The sequence below is a fragment of the Rattus norvegicus genome, chromosome 3 (genome assembly GCF_021556685.1).
Source record: "Rattus norvegicus strain SHRSP/BbbUtx chromosome 3, alternate assembly SHRSP_T2T, whole genome shotgun sequence".
NCBI lineage: Eukaryota > Metazoa > Chordata > Mammalia > Rodentia > Muridae > Rattus > Rattus norvegicus.
The window spans coordinates 10,544,186-10,556,769 of record NC_141536.1 but is presented as its reverse complement, the minus strand read 5'-3'; the positions used below and the strand labels follow the sequence as shown (position 1 = coordinate 10,556,769).

Genomic DNA, 12,584 nt, shown 5'->3' with positions numbered 1-12,584 from the left:
CATGTGTTGCTGGCTTGTACTCTGGGGCACACAAAAACAGATGAATGTGCTATGTGGCATGTGTGAGTACATGCCTAAACACATGTGCATGGCACGCATGTACATGCAGCATGTGTCCTGGTGGCATAAGTTTCTATGTGAAGACATCTATGTGAGTGTGTGGTGGCTGCAGGTGCATGCATGGCAGTATATGTATTGGCTACATGTGTGTGCACACCAGTGTGTGATGGATGGATGTGTACGCATGCCTATGAATATGAAATATGTCATATGTGTGCATGCCTCTGTGCATGTGTGTGTGTGTGTGTGTGTGTGTGTGTGTGTGTGTGTGTGTGTGCAGTGGTGAGACACTGGTCTTGGGCACTCCCATGGGGTACCACAGATGCTCTGGGCCCAGGTATCTAACCTACTGCTTGCTGGCCAGCGGCTATCACTCAGGCGAGCTTTTTCCCCAGTGGGCCATATGCCCAGGGAGAACCCTCCTGCACTGTTGCACTGAACATGGTGAGCAGGTCCCTCTGAGGCACTGTGTCTGGCAAGGCTACCACCATTCCTGGACCTTAGAAGATCTGCTCTTCCCCTGGTCTACTGAAAGGGCCCAACATGGCACTTTTGATGTTTTGGGTTGGATAATCCACCTCTGGAGCTGACCCGAACATTGTAAGGTGTTTCCTGGTGCCCCCGGCCTCCACCCACTATAGCCAGAAGTAGGGTCTTGTCATAGCTCCAAATTCTTCCAGATGCAGCATATATCCCTGAGGCTTAACTGCCCCTAGCTGAACCCTCCTTTGGACAACCTCAGACCCTGGACACAGGGCTAGATCATAAAGTAGTGGCGGGGGGGGGGGGAGAGAGAGAGAGAGAGAGAGAGAGAGAGAGGACATTTGAGTGTCGTTCCTTGGGTGCCATCCAAAGAGCTTGGCTACCAAGTAGACTAAGCTGTGTGGGCAGCAAGCCCCAGGGCTCTGCCTCCCTGCACTGAGACTACACAAGCATCTCCACATCTGGCTTGCTTATGTGGGTCCGAGGAATTGAACTTAGGTCCTCATGCTTGCCAGGCCAGTATTTCACTGACTGAGACATCACATTTGAGGCAACCCGTTAGGTGATGGAAAAGCAGGCTAGGCCAGCCCGTGAGGCTGAAGATAGCCAAGGTTAGACCCTACCGATTATTCTTCATATCCTCCGTGTTCTGAGGGTCAATCTTTTTTTTTTCTTTTTTTTTTCCGGAGCTGGGGACCGAACCCAGGGCCTTGCGCTCCCTAGGCAAGGGCTCTACCACTGAGCTAAATCCCCAACCCCTGAGGGTCAGTCTTTATCCATATCCTTTAACCCAGACAGTAGTCTTGCCCTCTGAGACCCTCTTCCATCCATTTCTCTTGCTTCAGATCTCTCCAGGTCTTTGCTGCTCTCCTCTGGGCCAGCCGCTTCCATGGGAAGTCTCAAGCCCGGGCTCCTCTCTTCTCTCGTGGGTCCTCGAGTCCTGGCTACAGGCACCCAGTCTATTTTCTGGGTCCCTGAGATCCCCCAGGAGCTCTGATTTGACCTTCATGGGATCTTTGGTATCCCAGGGAATCCCTTACTGTCCTTGTGTCTTGGAGGAGCCACCTGCTTCTGATGAGTCACAGACCTGGCCCTCAATATCCTCCGGTCCCTGGGTGGGCAGGCAACTGTCACCTAGGTAGTTAGTGACTCCTTATCATGGCTCCTGCCACATGGTGTCCTTCCAAAGCAGATGGCTTGGGGAGGTACTTGGGTCTGTTTCACAGGGAGGAGATTTGGTCATTCACATTCTGTGCTCCACACTGGACTTTTCCAGGTGGACACTGATGGGAGTGTCCAGGCAGTGTGAGGTGGGCATCGGTGTGGCATTGCTGCCTGAGTGGAAGGATTGGGATGGGAGGGTCCGAACTCTCACTGAGGGCTCAGGCGGCTCAGGCTGTGTGTCCTTGTGTCTCTGTAGTCAACATACTGTGGTCTCTTCAGCAGGACCTGTCAGAGCCAAGCTTCCCTCGGGTGCCCTGAGAACCCATCTTGCCCACTCATGGCAGGGGTGACCTTGTGGCCGCTTCAGACAGTAGATGCTGAGGTCATACTAACTGGAGCCTCGGGACCGCTGTGGGGGCCTAGGATAGGCCAGGTGGTGAGGCAACTCCATGGAGAATCCAGACCCTCTGTCTCCACTACTCGTTTCTGTGCTAATTTCCCCCGGAGCACGGCGAGCTGAGCAAAGATTTCGGTAGTTAATTCAATAATTAAAAACAAACATGGCTTTATTTGAGAAGATCCTGTTCTTCCCGGCTGCCAAGCTGGGATTCAGGCTGTTGGCGGACTGTGCCACTCCGTGCCAGCCGGGCGCTTGCTTCAAGTGAAATGTTTATTTCAGGGAAACAGCTGCTGGGGTCCAGTCAGAGTGAGGGGGTGGAGTGTGGGGAGACAGACTTGGGTCCTGAACCTGCACCATTCTTGTTACATCTCCATGGGTGAGACCTTCAGTCTGCTAGGATCTCCAAGGCAGGTGGGGTCTGATTCTGATCCCAGAAGGGACCCCTGCTACGTCACTGAAACTCCCTGCAGATGCCCATATGAGCCCAGGCATCTTCCTCAGAGCAGGCTAAATTTCACCAGTCATAACTTGGTACACCCGTTCTCTCTGGCCATACTCATTGACACTGGCTAAGTAGATCACAGGAGGCGGTGGGAGGAGTTTGGCCTGTACTCTGACACACACAAGACAGCTCCCTGATGGGTTCAAGTCCTCAAGGAGTGGGTAAGGTGGCACCCAAAGTCAAATCCATTTTCTTGTATTAGACCTGAATTATGTCAGGTCTGCTCACACAATTATCATCTGACGACCAGATGGGCAACCTGCCAACTGTTTAATTAACCATCATGGCCATCGTGGAGGTCGGGACTAAGGTACAGGCAGGTGGTGGAGAAGGAAATGGCACCGTCAATCCTGACGTCATGGACACAGAGTCTGCAAAACGCAGGAGGATGTGAATAATTCACATGCCTCCACCGGCTGGCCATGCCTCCTGTGGGAAGTGAGGGAGCTTGAGGATCTCAAAGGGTTTGACCCCAGAGCCTCCTTTCTGTGTAGCTCCTCTCCACCTCCTTGGTTCTACAGTGCAGCTCCGCAGAGTGTCAGAGAGACTTTGGGGACAAAGGTGGTTTTCTGAGAGTCACCTGTGCAGGCAAAATGTCAGTCCCTGGACTCCTGATGGCAAAGTCAGCGGGGTGTAGCAGACAAGGCACAGAATGGAGCAGGGGATCTTGGTTTTAGGTCACTCTCCACTGTGACAGGAGGGACAATGGCTGCTGTGTCCGCAAACTGGGTCCTGGGGATCTTCTGACGAGGTGTGGGGTGGGCAGAGTGGGGACATGGTGCTTGCCCTGCAAGCCGGGTAAGCCTGGGCAAAGGCCAGTGAGCTCTTTGCCCTCACATTGCCCTGGTCAGCAGCAGCCATGGAGATTTTGTGAAGAGAATGTGTGCTCTTGTTCAGTTCTTAGCGTGATAGTGTTTATTATACCCTATAGCACACGAAATCCTAAAGGGCTAGTGGGGGCAGGACAGGCATGGATGGGAACTGTACTAGAACACTGAATTACAGACAGACAGCAAAGCCTGAGGCAGGGAGCTGGTGGAAGCCAGCTCCGGGGGATGGGGTGGGGGGTGGAGGACTCTACCCAGAAGAGGTTTCCATAAGGAGGCAGTGATGAAGGTGCATCAATCAGGGTGCCCGAGCCGTCAGTCAGATTGCCCGGAGGTGCTGCTTCCAGCCTAAGAAGCTCCTCCTCCTTGCCACCAACTGCCCCATCTACAGTTGTCTTAAGCCCACGCCCACAGTGACACACCCACTCCAACAAGGCCACACCTTCTAACAGTGCCACTCCCTGGTCTGAGCATATTCAAACCATCGAATTCCACTCTCTGGCATGTCCAAACATATGAGTCATATGGGCCATACCTAAACATAGCATAATGCAAAATACATTTAGGCCAACTTTCAAAGTCCCTGTAGTCTGCAATGGTCTTTACCCTGTTAAAACTCCAAAGTTCAAAGTCTCTTCTGAGATTCATCCAATCACTTGACTGTAATCTCCAAAGCGAGACAGGAAACCAGCTGGGAAAACTCCAAACTCCGCATCTCCATGTCTGGTGTCAATGCAACCTACAGATCTCCACCTCCTTTTGCATCTTTGTTGACTGCAACAAACTTCTTTTCCTGGGCTGGTTCCACTCCATTAGCAGTTTTCCTCAGCGGAGAGACCATGACTCTGGCATCTTGAACATCTTGGGATCTCCAAGGCAACTTCAATGTTACAGCTCCTTGTTTCAATGTCTGGAATCCACACATGATCTTCTGGGCTCCTCCAAAGGGCTGGCGTCACTTCTCCACCTCTGTCCTCTGTAGCACTCTAAGCTCAGGTTGATCCACTCCATTACCGCTGCTGTTCTTGGTGATCATCCCATGGCCCTGGCATCTCCAATACACTGGGGTCTTCTGCTGCACCTAGGCTTCACCCATAGCCTCTCCTAGGCTCTCTTCATGGTGCCAAGCCTCACTCCTTTGTATGACCCCTTCAGTCCTGGGCCATCAATTGCAACTGAGGCTGCATCTTCACCAATGACCTTCCGTGGCCTCTCACAGTGCCAGGCCTCAGTTGCTCTTCATGACCCTTTTATGCCTTCAAAACTAGTACCACCCTGGTGACTCTTACACATTACCGAGTCCAGCTGCAGCACAAGGTACAACCTTGGCTACCTCTGGAACACAGCTTCTTTGTGCTCTCAGAAAACACTTCCCAAAGATTTCACCACAGTGACGCTGGTCTCTTCTTTTTTTTTTGGAGCTGGGGACCGAACCCAGGGCCTTGTGCTTGCTAGGCAAGTGCTATACCACTGAGCTAAATCCCCAGCGATGCTGGTCTCTTCTTAATCACTGCTAATTTCTTACCTCCAGCTAACCAGCATCAACTGTCCCACTAATCTCTTCTAGTTTTCCCTCTAAAGCCAGAGCCACATGGCTGAAGCTACCATGTTCTGCTGCTTGCCTGGGCTGGAACATGCCCCCTCCCCGCCTTATTCTACTATCAGCTTTCTGTTTTCCAACTCTCTCTGTCAGAGCTTGGCTTTCCTGGAGCTTCCTCTGTAGATTAACCTTGAACTCAGAGATCTGCATGGCTCTATCTCCTGTAATGCTGGGGTTAAATGCATGGTTCACCAGGCCTGGATTTCAGCTTTCCTTCACCTAGAACCTGCTTTGTCCCAGGCTGGCCTTGAATTTAGAGATCTGTTTTGTTTTTCCTTCTGGGATTAAGGTGTGTACCATCATGTCTGGATCTAGATTTAGCCGGGTAGGATCACGGCCCCCAAACCCTTAATCTGTTATATCCTAGAACAGAGGATTCAGTTTCATTTCACTTCCTGGTATCCCTTTAATACTTGAACCATGTATTTTTTAGTTTTTCTTTCTAGGCTTGCTACACTTGTTCAAAATGCTAATCAGACTTAACCAGAGAACAAAGTCTCTGTTGGGCTTTTTGAGACTTTCTTTGTCAGTGCAATTAATATAAATTTCTTTACCTTAGCCTTGGGCAGTCTCTTCAGACATTGGCAAAAAAGTAGCCATGTTCTTTACCAAAACATTACAAAACAGTCTCTTGGCCACATATTAAAGCTCTTCTCCACTGAAACCTCTTGGGCCAGCAGGTCTACACAGTTTAAATGACCCTGAGCACCAGTGTCCTCCATATTCCCATTAGGTTGGCCCATTAAGTCCCACTTAAAGCATTCCATGACTTTCCAAATTCAAAGTCCCAAAATCCACATTCTTCCAAACAAAAGCATGGTCAGGCCTATCACAGCAATACCCCAGTCCCTGGTACCAACTTCTGTCTTAGTTAGGGTTTTACTGCTGTGAACAGACACCATGGCCAATGCAAGTCTTATAAAGACAACATTTAACTGGGGCTGGCCTACAGGTTCAGAGGTTCAGTACATTATCAAGATGGGAGCGTGGCCGCATCGAGGCAGGCACAGTTCAGGCATAGCTGAGACTTCTACATCTTCATCTGAAGGCTGCTAGTAGAAGACTGACTTCCAGGCAGCTAGGGTGAGGGTCTTAAGCCTATGCCCACAGTGACACACCTACTCCAAAAGGGTCACACCTCCTAGTGTCACTCCCTGGACCAAGTATATACGAACCATCACAACAGTATCCTGGGCATCTCCTACTTTCTAGGGGTCTCCCTCATGTAAGTGATGGGATTGGAGATGTGAGCATGAGTTTGTTCTTAGATGTGTGCATGCACCCACACGTGCTTTCTTGAGTATGCACACCTCAAAGTATGTATGCCTTCATGCTGGTGCATGTGTACTTGCAGATGTGTGCTATATGCATATATATATGCATACTAGTGTTTGCAGGTGTGCTTGTCTTCATATGTTTAAGCACACATGTGTAAACATATATACATACATCTGGTATGTATGTGTATGTGGGCTTGTATGTACACAGGCATTGTAATGAGAAGAAGCCAGCTTCCCAGGAAAGTAGTTACAGTTTGTGACCGTTCTGTATCACAGGGCCAGTTTTCCTATGCCCTCCCCGCCCCCGGCAGCATGGACTTGTGGAGCAAGGGAGTGTGATTAAGAGGAAGAATATGAGGTCTGCCCAGTGTTCCCATGAGTCTCTCCCATTGGTGAGAGTTGAAGGGGACAGCTAGAGCTCCCCAAGGCTCAGGGAGTGGACCATTAGTTGAGGTAAGCCTGAGTGATAGGGTCTAACCTTGTCATGTCTAACCTTCTGATTGATGGACAAGAAAGTCATTTGATAATTGGCACATTTGTGAGTTTCTAGCAGCTAAGTGTGTGTGGGGGGGAGCCTTGATTCAGGGATAGGCAAGTCCTGAGAAAGCTCTTTGTATCTTGGGACTTTCTTGGACCCACCAGAACTATGACAGAGACTTACTGATGCTTTAAAGTTAGGCCTAGCTGGGCAGCCTCCTGACTACTCTATCCCGACTAATCCTGGCTTATGTCCCACCACGTGGCCAGGTGTACTCTGCTTGGCTCTGGTTCCTCATCCATCTCCACTGGTAAATCTTCAGCCTCAATCCTTTCTCAGAAGCTCCATCTCCGACTGTGTACTCAGTGATTGGCTGTCAGGCCTTTATTGCAGCCAATCAGATACAACACTAGATTGCCTTAGGCAGGTGAGGGAGAAGGAATATTTACAAACTAGAACACCTGGTAATGGGTCTGGAAACCAGAATCCTGCCATCATTTAGCTCTCTGCCAGTTCAAAATTAACAATGGAATATACAGAGACACACTTTCACACAATGTACCCCAGCATCTTTGTGTATACCTGAATGCTCTGGACTCCTCCACAGAGAACCTTGATGGCGACTTCCCTGGGAGGCTGGCTTCTCCCAAGAGGGCTGAGCAACAGGGTCTTTCGCCTCCAGATGCCTAATGAGCGTGTATCCTGGTTACACTGTTGCTATTTTGTCAACCTGATGCAAGCCAGGGTCATCTGACAAGAGAGAACAACAGCAGAGAAAATGCTTCCATAAGATTGGCCCGTGGGCAAGCCTACCGAGCGTTTTTAAAATTGGTGAGGAATGTGGGAGGGCCCATCTGATTGAGGGTGGTGCCACCCCTTGGGCAGGCGATCCTGAGTATATGAGAAAGCAGGTTGAGCAAGCCATGAGAAACAAGTCAGTAAGTAGTACTCCTCCATGGCTTTTGCTTTAGTTTCTGCCTCCGGGTTCCTGCTGAGTTCCTGCCCTGACTTCCTTTAGCAATGGACTGTGGTCTGAAGGTTATAAGCTGCCACTGTCTTGATGTCCCTGCCATGATCGAACTGTGAACTAGAATAAGCCTTGACCCATGAAGTTGCCTTTGTCTGAGTATTTTAATACAGCATCAAGAAAAGAGGCCAAGGCAGCTGTGATGCTGAGTGGTGTGAGAGCTGACACCTGGATGGTGCTTTGGGAAAGTGAATGTGCCATCCAATCTGGTGTGGCTGATGGTTCAGACCTGAGGCACGCCCCCATGGGTCAAAATGGCTGAATAGTAACTGAAAGGCCTCTTTGGTCTGGAGTTCTGTGCCACTTACAGAGGAGCTATTGGAATTCCAGTTGCTGTGGCTGTCCTCAAGGGCATGCTCCTTCCATCATGGCTGGGTGGCTCCCAAATGCAGCTGTGGTCTAGGCTTCACCTTGGCTCTTTTGGTGACCACACGTATAGTCATATGCACAGACTCCTGAATGGCCATGGGGATGAAGCTGCCCCGAGCCTGGCCATCCCTTGGAATGAGGGACCCATAGACATATGTCAGTTTCTTTTTCTTTATGCTAATCTATTGGGCGCTTTTGTCAGTGATTATAGAAAACACCCACAGCACATGCAAGGAGGGGTAGTGAGGGCAGAGAGGAGCTGCACTAACCTGTAAGTGTGGCTGTGGCCTATAGCGTGTCCCAGTCTTGCTTTATCCTCTCTGAAGAGTCACTCCCACTCCCCACACAATCATCCCACTAAGTTACCCAAGTTCAGGAACTCCTCTCACGGCACAGGTGTGAGGACATGGCTGATCCATGGGCGCCCTGTCTAACTGGAACCCTTGAAGCAAGTCTTACACAGAGGTGGGCTGTCTTTGGCACCAGCAGGGCCTGGCACCACACAACAGTGTGACTGCTCTACAGTGCGGCAGGGTGGGTCTCACATGCCACCAAGGCTCGTGAGACAAAGATTTCCACACCATCATGGTTCTCCTAGGATGTGCCAGAGCCTTTAGGAATGAGAGCCAAGTGTGTGTGTGTGTGTGTGTGTGTGTGTGTGTGTGTGTGTGTGTGTGTGTTGGGGTTAGGACATTGGGACTGTCCCCTTGAGTGGATAGCATTCCCAGATGATCCTCCACCTTTCTGTGTGTTTCCTAGCTAATTTCCACAAAGTGAGCAGCTGCCTCACTCTGTGTTTGCTCCCATGAGTGCTATGTTAGTACTGGTTCAAGTGGTCAGGGACTGAGGCCTCTGAACACATAAACCTGCCAGTTTTTGAAGTTGATTCTCTCAGGTATTTTTGTCAGAGTGGCAGAGAGCTGATAGACACATAGAAAGCAGCTAAGGACTCTCTGCCTCTGTGTTTGGGGCTGTTTCCATCTGGGAAGAGTCACGGGCCATAGAACTGAGGAGAGGTGTCGCGCCCAACCTCGACCAGCAAGGAAGACACGACCAAAGATCTTCTTCAAGCAGATTTACTCAGGAACCTTGATACAATCTTCTGACCCCGGGAAATCCCTGCACCACACTTAAATAGCTAGCACTAGCCAATCCTAGCAAGCCACGTGAGGACAGCGGATAGGTTTTACTATGCGGAAGTGACCAGGCCAAGCAGGAACAGCCAAATAAGGACTTGTTTTTCTCAAGGACTTGTTTTTCTCAAGGAGTGGAAGGCGGAAAACGGTGCCATCCCCGGGCCTCGGGACCTCACAGCTTCCTACAGAAAGGAACAGGGTGGCTCTGTTGTTACTGCCTCGTGGCTTTCTCTGACTCTGAACCTGCAGAGGTAAGTGTACTTGCAGTACATATAGGACTTAACCAAGGGGTTCCTGAGTCCCTGAGTAAGAGATAGACCAGGTAGATGAGGGTGAAAGGACAAAAACTATAAATAAGTCATGGGCCATAAGGAGTCTAAAGAAAGAAGACACTTTATAGACATAACATAGCATAGTATTTTAAAGAAAACGAGAATCAAAGTTAGTACTTCTCAATTAGTTGCTTTCTTACAATTCATGTAGCAATGTAGTCCTTGCTACCCAGACCAGGTACACTGGATTTAGAAACCTGGGACAGACTCCGAAAGGTCCATTAAGAGAATGGACCTGAAACTCTGTGGGTTGAGACTTATTGTTTTATTAGAATGTGCTTACTTGAATGGAAAGCTTAACTAGTGGATGAATGACCCCCTATAATATAGATGGGGGTTAGGATTTGAAAGAAGTTTTTCTTAGGGGCCACTCTTAAAATGGCTGCTGACTCCATTACTTGGAAATCTGAGACTCCTGTATGGGTTGAACAATGGCCCCATTGCTACACAAGATACAAGCAGCCACAGATTTTGCTAATGGGACCTGCCAAACCTTCCAATAGTCCCTGGAATACTATATTTGTTATTTAAAAAAATCAGGGAAATGGAGGCTCCTACGAGACTTGAGAAAAATTGAGAATAGGGAAGATGTGGGAGCTCTTCAATCTGAGTTGTCCTCTCTTCTGCAGTTCCTAGGGAGGATAGTACCATAGTCATGGACTTATAGGATTGTTTCTTTACCATTCCTCTGAGTCCTCAATAGTGTAAACCATTTGCCTTTATTCTTCCCTCTACAAACTTAAGACAGCCACATCGTAACTATCAATGAAAAGTCTTCCCCCAAGGTATGAAAAATAGTCCTTCCCTTTGCCAAAACTTTGTAGAAAAGGCTTTACAAAAAAGTTAGAGATAAACACTCACAGGCTTATTTGGTTCATTATGTGGACTATATCATTTTCCACAAAAGCCTACTTACAAAAAGTGTTATAGGAACTGTTTTTTCAGTTGTCTCTCTCTGGGCTTAAGGTGGGCTCAGAAAAAAAAATAAATCTATGACCTCCATTTAATTATTTGGGTTGTGCTTTAAGGAAATAGTCAGTGCCCCAGCAGCCTTTAGAATTAAGGCTAGATAAGCTCACAGTGTTAAATGACCTAACTCTTAGGACCTATAATTTGGATTCAACCATTTTTAAAAACCACTACTGTTGAACTTAAACTCCCATTTGATGTGTTAAGAGGCTCTGATGATAGTTGCTTAATTATCATGTTTCAAATTCGGAGGAATGGGCCAAACTTCATCTGCTAGCCATTCACTCCTTGAAACCTCATTTCAAGGATTTTCAGAAAAAAAAAAATAGCTGAAGTAGTTGTCGCAGGAGCCAGATCATCTGACCCAGGACCCCTGCCTGCCATGCTGTCCGAGAAGGACCTTCAAGCAGCACCAGAACTTTGAACAAAGAGTGGAAGATGTCTGGCTCATCTGGGAGCAGCACCCCACCAAGATCCCAGTGATTATAGAACGATACAAGGGTGAGAAGCAATTGCCCATCCTAGACAAGACCAAGTTCTTGTACCTGATCACGTGAATACGAGCAAGCTCATCAAGATAATTAGAAGGTGCCTGCAGCTCAATGTTAACCAAGCCTTCTTCCTCCTGGTGAATGGGCACAGCATGGCGAGTGTGTCCACACCCATCTCTGAAGTATAAGAGAGTGGGAGAGATGAAAACTACTTCTAGTACATGGTCTAGGTCTCCCAAGAGACATTTGGGACAGCACTGGCTGTGTCAGACTAAAACAATGTCTAATGTTTGCTAAGCCCTTACCAAGGCAAAAGGATGTTACCAGCAGAAGCTGGTCAGCTCACCACCCACCGATCAGTACATAGGAACCCACATAGGGTATTAGGAGCTATTTCTCAGCCAGAAACTGAGCTCTATGCAAATGCATTCAGCTTGGAAACTCATTTAAACTAGGCTATCTGTGTTCAAACTTTAGTTTAAAAATAAAATACTTTGCATCCTAAGTTGCCAATAAAAAGACCAAGTTATTTTGACATTTTTCTCCCTAGTAGGGACTTAAAATAGAAGAGTAGTGTCAGGGGCAGCCTCTTCCTGGGACATGCTGCCTTCTCTAAAAAGGCTTCCACTTCCCTCAAAATAGTCCTTGCCCAGGTGGCCTCATAGAGGGCCCTAGAGGGCTCTGGCTTTGCCCAAAACAGGTCAGGTGTGTAGGACATAGCTCTAAGGACCCGCGTGGATCCTGGTCCTGAACCCCCGCCATTTCACCTCAGCAGTGCAGGGATGCTCAGTCGCTGCTGTCTAGATGTTACCACGTGCACCACTGCTCAGAGGCCAGTTCTAACCTTGTCCAGGGGTAACTTGGTCCAGTTTCTTAAGAGACCGCAGAACAAAGTGTTTTTTGCCCCGGTTTGGATTTTGTCTGGTCCACGCCTGCTCGAGGGAGAGAGCAAGCAGGTGTGCCATGTTGGCCGTGGGATGCAGCTGTCCAGTGGTAGGCTGGAGTCCAAATGCACTCGCCTTGTGCGTGCCTCACACCTACCTGTCAGTGCGTACACACTGTCTTTGTAAGGGCGTTTCTGACAGCTGTTGGGATTTCTCCATTTCACGCCAGTACATACATGTCAGCTCTGAAGGCAACAGCAACAGGAGAGAGACATGCTCGTGACAGACATACAGCCACTTCCAACTAAAGCAAGCCTCTGCTTCCTGCTACCCGCATGCAGCCCACTGTGACGCTCAGACCATCCTTGGTCACTCACATACTCACTCGCTCGCTCGCTCACCCACTCACTCACTCACTCACTCTCTCACTCACTCACTCACTCACTCACTCACTCACTCTCTCACTAACTCACTCACTCTCTCACTCACTCACTCACTCTCTCACTCACTCACTCACTCTCTCACTCTCTCACTCTCTCACTCACTCGCTCGCTCACTCACTCACTCACTCTCTCACTTACT

The 12,584-nt window shown here is 48.9% G+C and overlaps 1 pseudogene; it reads left to right on the top strand.

The window, feature by feature from the left end:
- The first annotated feature begins 2,892 nt into the window (after positions 1-2,892).
- Positions 2,893-12,321, top strand: LOC103691762 (microtubule-associated proteins 1A/1B light chain 3B pseudogene; annotated as a pseudogene).
- Positions 12,322-12,584: the final 263 nt, after the last annotated feature.